The 20,294-nt window shown below is 36.4% G+C and overlaps 1 long non-coding RNA gene across 1 annotated transcript in view; it reads right to left on the bottom strand.

The window, feature by feature from the left end:
* LOC132594419 (uncharacterized) overlaps positions 1-20,294 on the bottom strand; it is a 283,860-nt gene that overhangs the window by 178,590 nt on the left and 84,976 nt on the right. The window lies entirely within an intron of this gene.

Raw genomic sequence — 20,294 nt, forward strand, 5'->3', positions numbered from 1 at the left:
TCCTCTAAGATCAGGAACAAGACAAGGATGCCCACTCTCACCACTTTTATTCAATATAGTATTGGAAGTCCTAGCCACAATAGTAAGACAAGAAAAAGAAATAAAAGGCACCCAAATAGGAAAGGAAGAAGTAAAATTGCCATAATTTGTAGATGACATGATACTACATATAGAAAACCCTAAGGAATCCAAAAAAACCCTATTAAAACTAATAAATGAATTCAGTAAATTTTCAGGATACAAGATTAATATACAGAAATCTGTCAGATTTCTAAACATTAAAAATGAACTGTCTGAAAGAGAAATTAAGAAAACAATGCAAATTACAATAGCATGGAAAACAATAAAATACCTTGGAATAACTTTCAACAAGGAGATGAAAGACTTGTACTCTGAAAACTAGAAAGTTTATGAAAGGAAACTGAAGATGATACAAGTAAATGGAAAGATATCTCATGTTCATGGATTGGAAAAATTAATATTGTTAAAATGTCCATACTACCCAAAACAATCTACAGATTTAATGCAATCCCTATCAAGATACCCATAACGTTTTCACATAATTAGAACAAATAAGCCTAAAATTTTTATGAAACCACAAAAAACTCTGAATAGCCAAAGCAATCTTGAAAAAGACAATAAAGCTGGATGTATCATGCTCCCTGACTTCAAACTACACTACAAAGCTACAGGTAATCAGAACACTACGGTATTGGTACAAAAACAGACATATAGATCAACAGAACAGAACAGAACCCACATATATATGTCAATTAATCTATGATAAGGAGGTAGGAATATACAATTGGGAAAAGACAGTTTCTCCAATAAATGGTGCTGGGAAAACTGAATAGCTACACATAAAAGAATGAAATGAGACCATTTTCTTACACCAAGTATAAAAATAAACTCAAATCAATTAAATGTGTAAATGTAAGACCCGTAACCATGAAACTGCTAGAAGAAACCATAGGCAGTAAGCTCTCTGACATCAGTTTTTGCCATGTATTTTTGGACCTGTTTCCTCAGCCAAAGACAACAAAAGTAATAATAAACAAATGCAATCATTTCAAACTAAAAAGCTTTTGCACAGCAAAAGAAACCATCAAAAAAAAAAAAACCCAAAAAGGCAACTTACTGAATGGGAGAGGATATTTGCAAATGGTATGTCAGATAAGGGGCTAATATTAAAAATATATAAAGAACTCATACAACTCAAATCAAAAAAGTAAACAATCTAATTTAAAAATGGGTAGAGGACATGAATAGACATTTTTCCAAAGAAGACCTACATGAGGCCAACAGGCACATTGAAAGATGCTCAACATCATTAATCATCAGGGAAATGCAAATTAAACCCATAATGAGATATCACCTCTAACCAGTCAGAATGGCTATTATCAAAAAGACAAAAAATAAAAAGTGTTGGCAAGGATATGGAGAAAAGGGAATCCTTGTACACTGTTGGTGGGAATGTAAATTGGTGCAGTCACTATGGAAAACAGTATGAGGGATCCTCAAAAAACTAAAAATTGAACAACCATATGGTCCAGAAGTTCCATTCCTAGGAATATACCTGAATAAAATGAAAACACTAATTTGAAAAAATACATGCACACCAATGTTCATAGCAGTCTAATAGCCAAGATATGGAAGCAACTTAAGTGTCCATTGATAGATGAATAAAGAAGATGTGGTATATATATACAATGAAATATTACTCGACAAAAAAAGAATGAAATCTTGCCATTTGTGACAACATGGATGTACCTAGAGGGTAAAATGCCAAGTCAAGTAAGTCAGAAAGAGAAAGACAAATACTGTATATTTTCATTTATATGTGGAATCTGAAAACTAAACAAATGAACAAATATAACAAAAAAGAAAGAAACTCATAGAGAACAAACTAGTACTTGCCAGAGGGGAGGGTGATGGGGATGGGTAAAATAGGTAAAGGGGATTAAGATGTACAAACTACCAGTTATAAAATAAATAAGTCCTGAGGATATAATATACAGCACAAGGAAAATAGTTAATAATTTGCAATAATTTTGTATGGTGTGTAATGCACAAAAACATTGAACCACTATATAAGTCAACTATACTTGAATTAAAAAAAAAATATTAACACCAATCCTCCTCCTCAAACGCTTCTAAAATATCTAGGGGGTAGGGGAACACTTCCAAACTCATTCTACGAGACAAGCATTACTTTGATATGAAAGCCTGGAAAAGATACCACAAGAAAAGAAAACTATAGACCAATATTGCTGATGAATATATTTGCAAAAATTCTCAACAAAATAGTAAGCAAATTCAAGTTTACACTAAAAGGATTATATACCATGATCAAGTAGGATTTATCCCTGGGAGTGGGGATGGTTCAACATTTGCCAATCAAATGCAATACATGAATAAAGTGAAAGATAAAAATCATATGATCATCTCAGTAGGTGGAGAAAAAGCATTTTACAAAATGCAACATCCTTTAGTGATAAAACCTTTAACAGACTAAGTACAAAAGGAATATACCTCAACAAAATAAAGGCCATATATCACAAACCCACAGCTAACATTGTATTGAATGGAGAGAAACTAAAAGTATTTCCCCTAAGGTCAGGAACAAGGCAAGGATGCCCACTCTAACCACTCCTGTTTATTAATAGTACTGTAAGTCCTACCTAGAGCAATTAGGCAAGACAAAGAAATGAAAGTCATTCAGATCAGAAAGGAAGAAGTAAAACTGTTGTCATTTGCTGGTGATATGATCTTGTTTTTTAAAATCCCAAAGAACCAGTCAAAAACTCTGTCAGAATTCATGAATGATTTCAGTAAAATGGCAGAATACAAAATCAACATACAGAAATCAAGTGCTTTCCTTTACACTAATGATGAAGCATCTGAAAAATAAAGAAAACCATCCCATTCACAGCATCAAAAACTATACTTAGGAATAAATTTGACAAAGGAAGTGAAAGTTGTGTACAATGAAAACTACAAAACTTTACTGAAAGTGAAGGTGACACAAACAAATAGGACATCCTGTGTTCATGGATCGGAAGAATTAATATTGTTAAAACGGACATACTACCCAAAGATACTTACAGATTCAACACACTGCCCATCAAAATACCAAAGACATTCTTCACAGAAATAGAAGAAACAATCCTAAAATTTGTGTGGAACCATGAAAGACCCCAAACAGCCAAATCAGTCCTGAGAAAAAAGAGCAAAGCTGGAGGCATCATGCTTCCCAATTTCAAATTATGCTTCCAAGCCATAGTAATTAAACAGTACAGTACTGGCACAAAAATTGACACATCAACCAATGGGACATAAGAGAAAGCCCAGAATTAAACCCTGGCATAAATGGTCAACTAATAATTAATATGGAAGTCAAGAACACCCAATGGGGCAAGGATAGTCTCTTCAACAGAAGGTGCTGGGAAAACTGGAAAAATACATGTAGAACAATGAATTGAACCCCTATATCACACCACTCATAGAAATTAACTCAAAATGGATCAAAGACTCAAACATGAAATCTGATACCATAAAACTCCTAGAATAAAACATAGGGAAGAAGCTCACTGATATTGGTCTTGGCAATAATTTGGGGGGCATAATGCCAAAAGCACAAAAAATAAAAGCAAAAAGCAACAAATGGGACTAAATCAAACTCAACAGCTTCTGCACAGAAAAAGAAACAATTAACAAAACCAAAAGACAACCTATAGGATGGGAGAAAATTTCTGCAAACCAGTTATCAGATAAGGGGTTAATATCCAAAATATATAAAGAACTCATAAAAAACAATAACAAAAAAATCCAATTAAAAATTAGAGAAACAGAATAGGTATTTTTCCAAGGAAGATATCCAAGTGTCCAACAGGTATGTGAAAAAATGATCAACATCACTAATCACCAGGGAAATGAAAATCAAAACCACAATGAGATATCATCTCACATCTGTCAGAATGGCTATCATCAAGAAGACAAGAGATAACAGGTGCTGGTGAGTTTGGGGTGAAAATAGAACACTTATATATTGTTTATGGGAATACAAATCGGTCCAACCATTATGGAAAACAAAATGAAGTTTCCTCCAAAAATTAAAAATAGATCCACCATGCAATGCAGTGATTCTACTTCCAGGTATATACACAAAGGAAATGAAAATAGGATTTTGATGAGATATATACACTCCCATGTTTATTGTGGCATAATTCACAATTGCCAAGATATAGAAACAACCCAAACACTCCTCAATGGATGAATGGATAAAGAAGATGTGGTACATATACACAATGGAATACTATTCAGCCAAGAGAAAGGAAGATATCCTTCCATTTGTGACTAACATGGATGGACCTTGAGCACATTATTCTAAGTGGGTTAAGTCAGACAGAGAAAGACAAGTGCCATATGATATTAGTTATATGTGGAATCTAAAAAAGTTAAACCTGTAAAAAACAGAGTAAAATGGTTACCAGGGAACGTGGGCAGGAAATACGAGAGAGGGTAAAAACTTGTAATGAGTAGTAAATAAACCATAGCTAATTCACAGTACAATGAACACAGACAATAATATTGTACTATAATTATGTAATGTGATAATTATTACTACAAGGGAATCATATTACAATATATAAGTATATCAAAGTAATGCACTGTACATCTTAAACTTATACAATGTTACATGCCAAATTTATTCAATAAAATGCTTATTAAATAATAATCACTTCAATTCTCTTCATTTCATTTTGTAGATATAGAAAAACTTTAGTGATCTTACCTTAGGTGACTGACAGCTTTAACTACATAAAAATGAAAAGAAAGATACCTTAGCTCTATCTTAGCAAACCAATTCAAATCAGCATGTGTTTCAGCATGTGTTTGGGGTATTCTAAATTCCAGAGATAAGACTGGATTATGATGAACCACTAGAGTGGCTGCAGCAAGAAAAGAATGAATGAAACCAATAGCAGAGTTCAAAATGCAGTTCTTAACTGCTTTGAAAAGAATTGTAGAGCATTTTACGCAGGCACAAAGAAAGAGAAGAAATATCTTTTAACAGAAGTTTTATTTGGCTATCCAAGAAATACTTCTGTCTCTGGAGGAATACATTCATTTTCTCTGTTTAGTTATGCGAATTTCACGTACGCATATGTATGCTTTTGTTATGCCAAATGGCATGGGGCGTTTTTAGTGCTTATTTTCTTCTCTCTCTCTCTTTTTACATTAAGAATTACATATCCTGGACAATATATTATTTTGTGGCAAATACATACCTATAGGCAAAGAAGGAGGTAGCATTTAAGCACAGTTGCTATGGATAGAAACTTGAGGCCAGTAGTATTTTCTAATTAGAAGTTGGCTCTGTGTCATCCTTTTCAAACCCATTATGGTCTTAAATGCTAAACTGTGATTGGCTTTTCAAATATTGCTTTGATAATGGCTATTAGGAAAAAGTGGAAATAAATGTCCCCTGGGCGTACCTACCTGGATTGTTCTCAGGCAATTCAAAACAAGAATATCCTATATAGAACTCCATCATTTATACCACCAATACTCCTTCTGTATCCCCTATTTTGATAAATCGCTCCAAATTTCTTGCAGACTCCAAATTAGATAAAGTTAGTTCATTGATTCTCCACCATGAGAGCATATTAGAATAACCTAGACAGTTTGTTTTTAATCAATAGGCTTTGTTTTCCTAAGAATAGTTTTAAGTTTATAGAAAAAATTGATAGGAAAGTACAGAGTTTCCACATCCTCCCTTTCCCCATGTGCAGTTTCCTTTAACATTCACATCTTCTATCAGTATGGTACAATTGTTACAACTGTTAAAAAGAAAGAACAGGCCCACAATGGACTCACTTATGCTAAGATCCACCAAGACTTAATACCTAAACTCACTGCAGTTTCAGCCTCTCCCAGGAGTGGAATTTTAAACCAAAATCAGCCTAGAATTTCCTGATCAACACCAGCAAGGTAATCTGCCTAAAATCCCCTGTATTCCCCTAAAGGAAGGCGACCTTGCTTGCAACAATACTTTCTTTTAACTTCCTTGCCCCACCCTTTTTCTGTCTATAAAAACTTTTCATTTTGTACAACTCCTCAGAGTGCCTTTCTACTTGCTAGATGAGATACTGCTGGGTTCAAGAATTGCTGATTAAAACCAATTAGATATTTAAATTTACTCGGTTGAATTTTAGTTCTTTAACACAACTGGTGAAACAATATTGACACATTATTAACTAAATTCCATAGTTTACATCAGGATTCATTCTTTGTGTTACACATTCTATGAGTTTTAAAAGATGTATCATGACATATTTCCATCACTACTGTATCATGCAGAATAGTTTCAGAGCCCCCCAAATCCTCTCTGCTCCACCTATTCATCCCTCCCTTACTACCTCAGAATCCCTGGCAACCGCTGATCTTTTTACTGTCACAACAGTTTTGCCTAGTCCACAAAGTCATAGAGTTGGAATCACAAAATATATAGCCTTCTCAGGTTGGCTCCTTTAACTTAGCAATATGCTTCTAATATTTCTCCATGTGTTTTCATGGCTTGATAGCTAATTCATTTTAACCTCTGAATAATATTCCATTGTCTGATGGATCAGTTTGCTTATCCATTCACCTACTGAAGGATCTCTTAATTGCTTTTGTGTTTCGGCAATTGTGATAAAGATGTTATAAACACTCATGCACAGATTTTTGCATAGACATAAGTTTTCAGGTTACGTGGGTATATAACAAGGAGCAAGACTACTAAATTATATGGTAAGAGTATGCCAAATTCTGTAAGAAATCGCCACACTGTCTTCCAATGTGGCTATACCATTTTCCATTCCCACCAGCAATGAATAAATGTTCTTGTTGCTCCACATTCTCATCATTTGTTGCCAGTGTTTTGAAATGTAGCCATTCAAATAGGTGTGTAGTAGTATTTCATTGTTGTTTTAATTTGCAATTACCTAATGGCACATGATGTTAAGCATCTTTTCACATGATTCTTTGCCAGCTACATATCTTCAATGAGGTGTCTCTTCAGATATTTGGTCAACTTTTAAATAGGACTGCTTTCTTTTTGTTGAATTTTATGAGTTCTTTGTATATTTTGGAAATTGGTACTTTATAAGATATGTATTTTGCAAAGATTTTCTCCCAGCCTGTGGTTTATCTTTTAATTATCTTAAAAGTGTCTTTCATAGAGCAGAAGTTTTTAATTTCACTGAAATTCAACTAACAATTTTTCTTTCATGGGTCATGCTTTTGGTGTTGTATCTAAAAGATCACCACCAAAACCAAGGCCCAGTATTGTTCTGTTTTTTAATGGTGATGTCCAGGCCCCACATAAGAATCTACAGAGGTGGCCTAGGCAATAGCATTTTCAAAGCCCATCCCTGCCCCTGTGATTCTCATGTGCAGCCATGGTGAGAAACTACTACTAAGACAGTAGCCTTAGATTCATCTTAGGTGATCACAGTTCTTAAAGCTTAAGAACTCCTGGTTTATAGAGACCTTTCTCAATCTGTTGATGAAAACTGCCTGTTGCTTCTTCATTCCAAAGTACAAAGGTGTCCCAGATACATGAATAAATAACTCATAGAGCCTTTGATGAGACTTCAGTGCAAGGTTTTTCTTCTATTTTTTTAAAATTTATATTTTATAGATTTATTTATTTTATTTATTTATTTTTTGGTTGCATTGGGTCTTCGTTGCTGCACACAGGCTTTCTCTAGTTGTGGTGAGTGGGGGCTATTCTTCATCACCGTGCATGGGCTTCTTATTGCGGTGGCTTCTCTCGTTGCAGAGCACGGGCTCTAGGCGCACAGTTGCAGTAGTTGTGGCATGCGGGCTCAGTAGTTGTGGCTCGCGGGCTCTAGAGTGCAGGTTCAGTAGTTGTGGCACACGGGCTTAGTTGCTCCACGGCATGTGGGATCTTCCCAGACCAGGGCTCAAATCCGTGTACCCTGCATTGGCAGGCGGACCCCTAACCACTGTGCCACTAGGGAAGCCCAGTTTTTTTTTTCTTTTAATACAGCATAGCAACATTTCAATGTAAGAATTATGTTGTCAAACTTTAGCAAGATCTAAAAGATGTTTCCATACTTACAAGAAGAACATCAGTATTAAAAATAATTACATATTGCCATGTTCCACTGAAATATTTTGGGCCACAAGCTAGCAAAGCACCATATTTCTTTCAAAAGTGTTTCCATGATGTCCGTTTGCTTCATTAAAAAGCACCACAGGGCTTCCCTGGTGGTGCAGTGGTTGAGTCCACCTGCCGATGCAGGGGACACGGGTTCGTGCCCCGGTCTGGGAAGATCCCACATGCTGCGGAGCGGCTAGGCCCGTGAGCCATGGCCACCAATCCTGCACGTCCAGAGCCTGTGCTCCGCAACGGGAGAGGCCACAACAGTGAGAGGCCCACGTACCGCAAAAAAAAAAAAAAAAAAAAAAAGCACCACAAACTACCATATCCTGGTACCACCATGTTCTATTTATTCTACCTCTCATTGACTTTTCCACGTTTCTCTCTCTTCAATGCTTTTACTATTACTGCCATAATTCAGACCCTCACCATCTTCCAAAAGATTTATCACCTGCCTTCATGAAACACTTCAGTTGGATTCCCACCATATATAAATTAAAGGACAATTTACTTAGCAAGACATGGAGGACTCTGTAAGCCGCATCTGTTAGTCTAAAAGTAAACCAAATCTGTCCCAAAACACAGTGTTTAGTCCACAGAAATTATGAGGAATATGAAAGCTAAATTGATCAGATCTGAGATGATTGTGCTATTCTTCAACCTCCCCCCACTGTTCCTTCCTAAACATGACACACCTTCTTCAAGCACTTATCCTAGCTCATCTTCCAAAATGCTTCAACTTCAGCAGTCTCTCCCTTCTCTGAAATCTAATTGTACTAAGAGCCATTTTACAATACAGTTTACTATTTATTGGTTTCCGATAATCTTATCAACATAAATTAATGCTACTGACCAAAACTGTATGCTTATTGAGGGCAGGAATCCTGCTTTTTGTTACAGGCATTCCTTGGAGATATTTGGGGTTCAGTACCAGACCACCACAATAAAGCAAATATCACAATAAAGTTAGTCACATGAATTTTTTGGTTTTCCAGTGCATATAAAAGTTATGTTTACACTATACTATAGTCTATTACGTGCGCAATAGTATTACATCTAAAAAACCAATGCACACACAGTACTTTAAAAATACAGTATTGCTAAAAACAAAGCTAACCATCACCAGAGCCTTCAGCAAATCGTAATCTGTTTGCTGGTGGAGGGTCTTGCTTCAGTGCTGATGGCCGCTGACTGATCAGGGTGGTGGTTGCTGAAAGCTGGGGTGGCCGTGGAAATTTCTTAAAATAAAACAACAATGAAGTTTACCACATGGATTGACTCTTCCTTTCAGGAACAATTTCTTTCTTTCATGAACAATATCATGCTGTTTGATAGCATTTTACCCACAGTAGAAATACTTTCAAAATTGGAGTCAATCTTCTCAAACCCTGCTGCTACTTTATCAACTAAGTTTATGTAATATTCTAAATCCTTTGTTATTATTTCAACAATCTTCACAGCATCTTCACCAGGAGTAGATTCTATCTAAAGAAACCACTTTATTTACACATTCATAAGAAGCAACTCCTCTTCTGTTAAAGTATTATCCTGAGATTGCAGCAATTCAGTGACATCTTCAGGCTCCCCTTCTAATTCTAGTTCTCTTGCTATTTCTACCACATCTGCAGTGACTTCCTTTACTGAAGTCCTGAACCCCTCAAAGTCATCCATGAGAGTTGGAGTCAACTTCTTCCCAGCTCCTGGGAGTGTTGCATTTTGACCTCTTCCCATGAATCACAAACGTTCTAGAATGGCAAATCCTTTCCAGAAGGTTTTCATTTGACTTTGCCCAGATCCATCAGAGGAATCACTATCTATGACAGCAACCGTCTTACAAAATATATTTATTAAATCATAAGACCTGAAAGTCGCAGGATGGATACTGTGTTAGCAAGCATGAAAACAAAATTAATCTTGTTGTACGTCTCCAACGGAGCTCTTGGGTGACCAGGTAAATTGTCAATGAGCACTAATATTTTGAAAGAAATCTTTTTTTCTGAGTAATAGATCTCAACAGTGGGCTTAAAAATATTCAGTCAACGATGTTGTAAACAGATGTGCTGTCATCCAGACTGTGTTGTTTCATAGAGCACAGACAGATGAGATTTAGAATAATTCTGAAGGGCCCTAGGATTTTCAGAATGGTAAATGAGCATTGGCTTCAACTTCAAGTCACTAGCTGCATTAGCCCCTCACAAGAGAGTCAGCCTGTCCTTTGAAGCTTTGAAGCCAGGCGTTGACTTCTCCTATCTAGTTATAAAAGTCCTAGATGGGAGACTTCCCTGGTGGTCCAGTGGTAAATTGCATTCCAATGCAGGGGACACAGGTTCGATCCCTGGTTGGAGAACTAAGATCCCACACGCTGTGGGGCAACTAAGCCTGCGCGCCACAACTACTGTGCTTGCTTGACTCAGTGAGAGAGCCTGCGTGCTGCAAACTAAAGAGCCCATATGCTCTGGAGCCCGCGTGCCACAACTAGAGAGAAGCCCGTGCTCTGCAACAAAGAGCCTGCGTGCCGCAGCTAAGACCTAACACAGCCAAAAAATAAATGAAGAAAAAAAAAGTCCTAGATGGCATCTTCTTCAATAGAAGGCTGTTTTGTCTAAATTGAAAATCTGTTGTTTAGTGTAGCCACCTTCATTAATTATCGTAACTAGTTCTTCTGGATAACTTGCTGCAGCTTCTACATCAGCACTTGCTGCTTCATCATGTACTTTTATGTGATGGAAATGGCTTCTTTCCTTAAGCCTCATGAACCAACTTCTGTTGGCTCAAACTTTTCTTCTGCAGCTTCCTCATCTTTCTCAGCCTTCATAAAATTGAAGAGAGTTAGGGCCTTGCTCTGGATTAGGCTTTAGCCTAAGGGAATTTTGTGACTGATTTGATCTTCTACCCAGGCCATTAAAACTTTCTCCATATCAACAATAAGGCTGCTTCACTTTCTTATCATTCATGTGTTCACTGGAACAGAATTTTAAATTTCCATCAAAAACTTTTCCTTTGCATTCGTAACTTGGCTAACTATTTCACTCAAGAGGCCTAGCTTTCAGCCTATCACAGCTTTTGACATGTCTTCCCCACTAAGCTCAATCATTTCTAGTTTTTGATTTAAAGTGAGAGACTTGCAACTCATACTTTCACTTGAACACTTAGAGGCCACTGTAAGGCCTGAGGAGAGGGGGAGAGACAGGGAAGTTTCTGGTCAGCGGTGTTGTAAGAACACACAAACATTAAGTTCACCATCTCATATGGGTGTGGTTTGTGGCACTCCAAAACAATTTCAACAGTAACATCAAAGATCATTGATCACAGATCACCATAGCAAAAATATATACTAATGAAAAAGTCTGAAATATTGTGAGAATTCAAAATGTGATACAGAGACACAAAGTGAGCAAATGCTGTTGGGAAAATGGAGCCTATAGAATTGCTTGACTCAGGGTTGTCACAAGCCTTCAATATGTAAACATCACAGTATCTGCAAAGCACAACAAAGATGAGAGCAATAAAATGAGGTAGGCCTGTATTTGGCATGTCCAACATCACCTAGCATCAGTCTAGTTATACAGTAGGTGCTCAGAAATTTTATTAATTATTATTTAGACAATTCCAGAGCTCTTCAATATCGATCAGTCCATTAATATGCAATTTGCCTATATGACTGCATTAATATTTATATACTACTAAACATTATTGATTGTCCATGTGCCAGGAACTCTGCTATGTAGTAGAAATACAAAGAATAAGATAGAGTCCCTGCCCCTAAGGAGCTTAAAATCTATGGGGGGAAATGTGCTTTTAAAACAATTATATTACAGGTTGTTAAGTGCTCTCTTAAGCACAGGCTCCTATGGTCACAAAGAAGACCAACTAACTGAATTTGGGGTTGTGGAGTAGAGAAGCCTTCTTAGAGGAGATGACATCTAAACTTGGTTGAGTTATAAAGAAGCATAGAATTCACTTTTAGGCATTTCCCCAACAGAAATGAGTACACATATACATCAAGAGGCATATATAAGAATGCTCATAGCAGCTTAATTTGTAGTAATTTCAAAGTGGAAACTACTGAAATGCCCATAAGCAGTATCATGAATTTTTAAATGGTTGCAAATTCATACAATGGAATACTAAATAGCAATGAGAATGTGTGAACTACTGCTACATGCAACAATATGGATAAATCTCACGAACATGATGTTGAGCAAAAGAAGCAAGTTATAAAGTTATTTATATATATATTACATTTATATCAAATTAAAAAACAGCCAAAATAATCTATGATGATGATGATTAGGTTTGGACAGAAGGAAATAGGTTGAGGGATCATGAAGAGATTTTATGGGTTACTATAAAGAGAATTTAGTTATGTTCTCTTTTTTCATCTGGGCAGTGGTTACATGAATGTATTCATGGATATTAAAAAAAACATGAGAATAAGAAATATGGTACAGGTGCGAAACAATAATCAGTTAAATTTTACTGAAACTCAAAGTTCCAGGCATAAAATTTCAAGAGGTAAAGCTACAGTAATCATAGAGGGACTTAAAACCATTAAACAGAGATTGAGCTTTATTCTGAAGAGAATTTGGAAGTGATGAACTATTTTAAGTAGAAAGGGGATAAAATACTTTTAGTTTTTAAAGATATACCTGCATGCTCTAAGCAAAATAGTTCGGAAGGGATGAAGAATGACAGCAGGAAGACAAAAAAGATGGCTATTAGAGTAGCATGGGTGAGAAATAAAGTTATATCAACGTTGTAGTAAAGATGGAGAAAAGTGGACATATTCTGGATGTTTTGAAGGTAGTGCTGAAAAAATTGGGATATTATTTAGATTTGATACTTGAAGATAAAGAGAGAAGTTAAAAATGATTTTTAGGTTTCTGGATTAGTTTATGTGAATTCATTTTGTGTAATGGATAGTGTTTTAGCCATAGGTGTTTGTTTTGGATTTTAAATCTGAATAGCGAGAGGCCAGAGCTACATAATGCTAGCATCTGTCTGCCTCAACCCTGTATATTTAGGCTAGCCTGGTCACTTTCTGTCCCCCAACACACATTATAGTAAGTTATAGACACCTCATTATCTCACTTTTATCCACACTACTCTCTTGCTGTATCCTAGGTATGGCCTTGATCCTGACTATGGACTTTGTCCCTCTTTCCAGCCAGCCCTGCCCTAACCCTTTATTGCCTGATCTTGGTTCTTTAAGTCAGCTCTTCACATTCTTTTGGTACAGCATTTCTCAAACTGTGATTTGTAAAGAAGCAGAATCAGAATCACCAGGGAAACTAAGTGACAATACAGATTCTGAGACCATTTCCATCACAGCTACCTTAAACAAAAATTGGGATGTGTCTGTTTTGCAAGGGTATTGCCATGAATGGAATCCCCTACAAATTCGTGTTGGTGTCCTAACCCCCGATGTGATGGTATTTGAAAATGGGGCCCTTTGGAGGTAATTATATTTAGATAAGGTCATGAGAGGGGGATGGGGAGCTCTCATAATGGGACTAGTATCCTTATAAGAGGAAGAGATACCAGATCTCTCTCTCTGCCATATGATAACACAGCAAGAAGTTGGCTGTCTACAGCACGAAGAGAGCTCTCACCAGAATATGACCATGCTAGCACCCTGATCTAGGAATTCCAAACTTCAAAGTTTGAGAAAATAAATCTCTGTTGTTTAAGCCACCCAGTCTACTGCATTTTGTTATGGCAGCCCCAGCTGACTAATACAGATATAGAAGCCAAAGGCAACAAATGTAGCTGGCCTACATAATGGAATGACACCAGGAACTAGAAGGCTGACAGGAGCTCTAATTATTCTCTTCCTACCTCTGGAGCTACATGAGCTGTTGTCTCCCCTTCTCTATGTGATGTTGCATTAGTCTTCTCTCTTTCTCTGAAGATTGATTTTCTCAAGTTTTCCATAAACATGGTCCTAACACGGTTAACCCAGAATGGCAACCTCAGTTCCTGAGTCTAGATCTTCTCAGTTCCAGGGGCCAGAAGAGATTAACTAGAATTGTTGTGATCCAATTCCAAATTCGTACCATGGACAATATGAATTGTTCTCCCTGGATCAGGTATCTGCCCCTAGTTCAATTAACTGTGACCAAAGGAGAAAGTCATATAACCCACTGCTCACCCAGTAGGCTGTATAGAGTAGGCTCTCTAAGAAGTAAGTGTATGTACTGGATCATATGTCCTACCAGTTGCAAGAGATGTAAGTCCTTTGAGGTATTGTAAACATAATACTCCAAAGTGATCTGTGTCTTTGTAGATTTTGACTATTTTTATCAGCACATGTCTACTTGTTTGTTATTCTTTTCTGTTCTTCAAATTATTAACAACATAAGTCTACTGTTTCACTTCCTCTTTTTCATATTCTACCTGTTTTTAGTTTTCTTTCCCCCTCTCTTCCTCCTCCACCACCACATTTTCCTTTTCCTCCATCTCTTCTTTTTCTTTCTCTTTCTGTCTCTCTCTCGCTTTCTCTTCTCCTCCTCTCCTCCCCATCCCTCCCTCCCCCTATTGTTTTTAGAAGCCAGTAGTGCATTAATCCTTACAAAGAATACTTCTATTTTCAGAAACGCTGATTTAGTGGAATATGATCGTGAGATTGACATTGCCAAGTTTAATAACCAAATCATCTATAACAAGATGTATTTAAAGTCAAATTGGCTGTTATTCATGCTATTTGAAAATATGAATAGCATTAAGTACACTTTTCTGAAGTGTTTCACTGTTTCCTCTTGGATAGATAATTGCCACAGTACCAAGCTGTACCTGAGGCTTCTTAGAGATCTCAGTCTTTAAATTCATTCCAGGATGCCTTTCTCTCTGAAAAGAGAGAATGCCAGGGGAAATTATAATACAGAGGAAGAAAGGGAATGAAAAACTGTAGTGCGTAAATAATGATGAGGCCCCTGGGATTTTCAGCTCATAAAAACTGGGCAAGGTTACACAAAGGCAAATCTATTGGCAGTCCAGTCACACATTGCCCCACGCATTAGAAATACACTTAAAGGCCAGATTATTTTTCTAGTGCTACCTACACTGATATCCTTTGAAAGAATGCTACCCACATTGATGTCCTTTGCCGACAGAATTTTACAAAAGGCTGCACTTTGGAAATTTCAGAATAAAGTCATAACCCCAGTACCTCAGTACACTGGTGACTTCAGTTACTTGGTGGTTGCCAAGTAGCTAGACATTTGGTTGCCTATGGTAATAATCATCAGTAAAGAGCTACTGCTTTCTCCTCTTTGATAAGAGTTTGTTCAAATAAAACAAATAAAAGAGAAAAATAAAACCTGGGTAAACCTTTAAAGAAATAAGATGTTAAAAAACTATTACATTTCATCCTATCATAGGAAAATATATATATTCCCTAATCCAACAATCCCTGATATATCTTCCTCCATAGAAAACAAAGGCCAATTTGGTCAAAGCAATGATTAATTCTTGATTATTAAAATTTTCTGAGTTCAATTCATTTAAGCAAGTATTTATACAGTACTTATTTCATACAAACATTGAATTAGGCCCAGTGGGGGACAAATATATATGATATGGCCTCTACATCTTAGAACTTAAAATCTAGCAGGAAAAAGCAGACATGTAGATGAGTGTATATTGCAGTTACTTAGATGTAGTAGAATGTGCACAACCAAGTAAAAGAGGAGTACAGAGAAAACAGCCTTCTACCAGGAGATGGGTTGTCCTTGAGAGAAGATTTAAGATGTTAAAAAAAAATTCCAGGCGTAGATGGGAAGTGAATGGACGAGAAAAGAAATGAGAACCAGAACTGGAATGATATACTAATTAGAATATAAAAGAGGAGATGGATGAAATATTGGAAGGGAAAAATAGGTTAGATTTTGTGAATGATTGAAATGTTTATGAAAGGCAGGAAAGATGAGAAAATAATATTAAGAATGACTACAATTTTAATGTGTGCTGACTGGACAGATGGTGAAATCATAAGAGAGAAAACATATGAGATTAAGAACACAGGTTTGGAGAAATAATGATATATTAGACTTTATACATATTAAGGCTGAACTACACAAATTTAGTCATAAAAGTCATATACATACAAATCAGTCGAAAATGCATGTCCACAATTAAATATAAGAATGATATTTAGACACGTGAGCATTAAATAAGGGGAAGAGTTGAATTCAATAAAGTATACACAACATGAAGGTATAAAGGACAGAGTACATGACAGTTTTGGATAGAGGTCTGAGGACAAAAGCCTTATGAAGTATATCAAGAAAGAGTTGTCTATGAAGAACATGAAAATAAAAAGTCAGAGAGTTAAGAGAAGAATCTAAAGAGGACTATGCCAGACACAAAATAGGCGAGTTCTAAAAAGAAGGTAGTTAACAGTATCATCCCTGTTCTCATAAAACTATTAATAGAATACTTTAAAAAGTCCTGAACTTATATCTCAGGACATATTTGTTATCTAGCAGAGGAAACATCACTTAATCAAATTACATATCAAGTAAACAACACAACTTCTCCTTTTAAATGACTGCTACAATCTCATAATGCTGTGCTATATCACAAAATCTGTATTGTCCTCTGAAAAGATTTATTTATATATATGTATATACACATACATACACACATACAAAAACATATTTAAGCATAGATGGCAAGTGAATGAATGAGAAAAAATTATACTATATGTGTAATTATACATATAAAATTTATACATACATATTTATATTTAAAATAGAGAGATTCCTAGTTCTGTCTACATTAATCTAAGAGTAAAGGTTATCATAAGTGTACCCAACTCAACTTCATTGGAACTTTCTTCCCTCTCAGTATTAACAATGATTATGCCTAATACCTGGGTGTAAATCATCTCCAAATGAGGCCCAATCCTTCCTCTCTATCTCTCTGCAAAGTCCAGTGGCTAACAGCTTCACCAGAAGCCAAACAGCAACCTCTATATAGTATTCTTGTATCTCAGATGCTATCACACTGCCTACTCTAGCTTCAAAGGAGAGATACACTATGGCTACTTTTTACACCTTCATATTGGACAGTCACTGTACAATCATTTAAACCACTCTAAATGGTTCATTGTGGAAGGACAGGCTGTGAATGAATTATTCACTGAAGCACCTAGCCAATGTATTCAGAGTAGACTCTGGAAGAACTCTTCGCTTAAAAGGGTTCCTGTTCAAAAAATGGTTTAAAAAGAAATACCAACCTAGATATATTCCAGAATGCCATCATGGTTTATTTAAAGCCTTACTAAAAATTGAAGACTTCCTTACTAGATCTCTTTGAATGACATAAAAAATGGATTACTATCCCTAACACAGATTCTGTGTGGCATAGGGCTCACAGCAGGAAAGAATATGTAGGAAATATCTTAAGTATTTTCTGTTTACCCCTCAAATACATATGTTTATTACCTACTCAGCTGGCAGGTTGTGCTTTGTTTATAGGATATCAAGGGCTTTATATTAATAAAAAATATATTTAAAACACATAATCAGGTTTAAACTTCAGAACACCTTCAGAGTTAACCCCAGGGAGCTAAGCTAAATCAACTGCTTTCATAGAAAAGTCCTCTGACTAGGCTCAAAGGGTGATTTAAATTAACATGTTGCTATATATAGAATCTGAAAAAAAAAGTGGTTCTGAGGAACTACAGCAGGACAGGAATAAAGACACAGACGTAGAGAATGGACTTGAGGACACGGGGAGGGGGAAGGGATGGAGAGAGTGGCATGGACATATATATACTACCGAATGAAAAATAGATAGCTAGTGGGAAGCAGCTGCATAGCACAGGGAGATCAGCTCGGTGCTGTGTGACTATCTAGAGGGGTGGGATAGGGAGGGTGGCGGGGAGGCGCAGGAGGGAGGGGTTGTGGGGATGTATGTTTATGTATGGCAGGTTCGCTTTGTCGTGCAGCGGAGACTAACGCACAATTGTGGAGCAGCTGTACTCTGGTAAAGATGTTAAAAAAAAATTAACATGTTGCTTTTGAAACTGATCTGTACATGGGGAAATAATTTATGGACCTCCTACATGTTATTCCTTACTTCCAAAATGATACCACATTCATCTTTAGCTCTGAAAAAGATAACAAGGAAATTTTATCAGATGAACAAAGTATATTTCATAGCAAAGTTCATACAAAACCAAGATCTATCTAAATCCCCATTTGGAACAGATATGTAACTGGTTAGAGGGGCTTGTTGCTGCCAAGGACATTTGAGGTTTGTTTTCCCCAAATATCACAAATGACATATTTTTCTCACCATATTCTAACTCAGTATTTCCATAGCTCTGTTCCCGAAGCAATGCAAATTGTAGCCAGGATTCTAAAATATTCAAAGACTTTTATCTGCAAGAAGGCTAGGAGGTATGGTTAAGAAGAATTGTTGAGGATGTAGCACCGTGATACAGTTTTCAATATTCATGTATTCACAGTGCAACAATCCTTGTTCCAGTCCCTCGGTTTTGAGTAAGAAGTTAAATGATACCAATTTATTTTAGAGTTCTCTTTTCCCTTGAGATAATCACTAGTAGTCCACTTTGGTCTTTGAGTCAGAAAGTGATACATTTCATAGAACGAAGAAAAAAATCCAAAATATATAGAATTCATAAAACTCTTGTGAGAAAGTAGACTTTGAGTAGGTAAAGGCAAGTTAACTGACTTGTTGAACAGAGAGCATTCTGGTGCTGCTTCAAAATCATTCTACTTATGGAACATACCTATTGAGGCTTCTTACCCTACTCAGATCACTCCTTTGCTTTGTGTGGATGAACATCTAATTTTTAACTATATTCATTTGCACTCACTTGTTGAGTAAGGACTGCACCTTCTGCTTATTCACAGATAACCCACTTATTCCATAATGCCTAAGTGTTCTTTGTAACTTTCAGTATGATATGCACAGAGCAGACATTCAATAAATGTTTATGCTTAATAACATAATCGACATAAACAAAGTGAGTAGTCAATAAATACTGTTGATTGACTAGTCTTGTTATTCTAAGCATTTTTCTAAATATCATTTAGGGGAGTTATTTTTCAAATCAGTGATTTATTTGATATCATTCATCATGTTTCAGTAATGGAAAGCAGAATGGCATATTAATTTATTTTGAAATAAGCCTCCCAGCTTATCACATTCAAGAATCTCTCCCAAATGACTGTTGCTGACCCTAGTATCAGCTAGCATCATTTTCAGTGAAACCCTCTCTTGTCCAAATTCACTGTATACTCTCCTTTCAAACCTCATCATCTTCTAAATTTTGTTATGAGCTGCTCGTTCAACTTCACCTGTGCATGAACAGAGGATAAATAGGTACTGTGCACACAAAATATTTCATGTCCTGCATGACAGAATTTTTTTAAATTAATTAATTAATTTATATATTTTTGGCAGGGTTGGGTCTTTGTTACAGTGCGCAGGCTTCTCATTGAGGTGGTTCCTCTTGTTGTGGAGCATGTGCTCTAGGCGCGTGGGCTTCAGTAGTTGTGGCACTTGGGCTCAGTAGTTGTGGCTCGTGGGCTCTAGAGCACAGGCTCAGTAGTTGTGGCGCATGGGCTTAGTTGCTCTGCGCACGTGGGATCTTCCCAGACCAGGGCTAGAACCTGTGTCCACTGCACTGGCAGGCAGATTCTCAACCACTGCACCACCAGAGAAGTCTGAATGACATGAATTTAATATGATAAATGAGTTTCTGTGAGAAAAAATTTCTATGTAATAAAGGCCAATTTTAATTTAGAGGGAATATACCTTTAAATTAGTTAAATCAAGAGAGAGTTGCCAGACATAAATAATTTGGTATTGGTGCATATAACTATCAGTAGTCTACTGCAATATTCTGAATAAATAACTTTATAGAAAGTATACCTGAACTGAATAGTTCATGCCTAATGGAACGAATTTTACAAAATTGTAATAAAATACCATCTATTTACTTCTGAAATAGTCTCTCCTTAGAAATTGGTACCATCAATCTCTAACACCAATCCCAGCTGTCACTACCCATCAGAATATGGAGTAGCTTAAGTGTCTGTTGTACACACAAACACCAAAGTGGATCTCACAGTTAATGCCCTCTTTG

This window comes from Globicephala melas, chromosome X (assembly GCF_963455315.2).
Source record: "Globicephala melas chromosome X, mGloMel1.2, whole genome shotgun sequence".
Lineage (NCBI taxonomy): Eukaryota > Metazoa > Chordata > Mammalia > Artiodactyla > Delphinidae > Globicephala > Globicephala melas.